Genomic DNA, 935 nt, shown 5'->3' with positions numbered 1-935 from the left:
GATTGCATTTCACATAATCTTCATATGTCACAAAATATTATTCTTATCTTGCTTTTTTTCAACCATTAAAAAATGTAAAGACCATTCTTAGCTCATGGGCCATATAAAAAAGGTGGCTGCTGGAATTTGGCAGGCAGGCTGTAGTTTGCCTACAAACTAGACTACTTGGTTTGTGCCTGGTGCACCAGTGAGGGGATGGTGGGCACAGCAAAAACCAAAGTCTCCTGCCCTGGGCACAGTAGCCGGGCATCCTGGGGATGTGCCCAGCTCTGGTTGGAAGCAAAAGTGATGACTCTAACATCTCTTAAATAGATATGTAAAGCACTGAGGAGATTCCTCCAACCTGGTTACACAGTGGGTTGGAAGGATTGCTTTTTCCTGAGATGAGGGAGTGGTAGAATTGTCTTTTTCTAATAAAGGCTCTAAAAAGTTACATGAATCAAGGTTTTGATCAGTTGTTCCTCTGCTGCTTGAGAAGGAAGTCATCTTACCTTTCTTCTACACCTTAGCCTGAGTCTCTACCTTGGAAGTAAGATATTGTTCCCAGACAAGACCAGACAATGGAGAAGGCCAAGGAAAACTTTAGTATCTTGCTGGGCAAGAGCTGCCTCTAGGGCAAGACTGACCTTCTGACAGTCAGAGGCCCCCCAACATACTGGTTTCTGGAGTTGACTCTTCAGATTCTTTGATGTGACATTATTCTTCTGGAAATAATCCAAGGGACCTGATTAACATTTTTTTAAAAAGTGTTTTCCTAAGGAAAAGTAAGGAGGTGGGGAGATGATGACGGGGTAAAGAATTACCCAAAGATTTAGACTAACAGCTTGAAAATCAAAAGGATCATTGGACAGATAGATATCAAGTGTAATAGGAAACACACTGATCCTGGGGAGATGACTTAATATGGGCCCTCCAGCCTCCTTGGAGCTTAAACA

This window comes from Manis pentadactyla, chromosome 4 (assembly GCF_030020395.1).
Source record: "Manis pentadactyla isolate mManPen7 chromosome 4, mManPen7.hap1, whole genome shotgun sequence".
Classification (NCBI taxonomy): Eukaryota; Metazoa; Chordata; class Mammalia; order Pholidota; family Manidae; genus Manis; species Manis pentadactyla.
The sequence above is the reverse complement of the archived record's forward strand: the minus strand, read 5'-3'. Positions refer to the sequence as shown.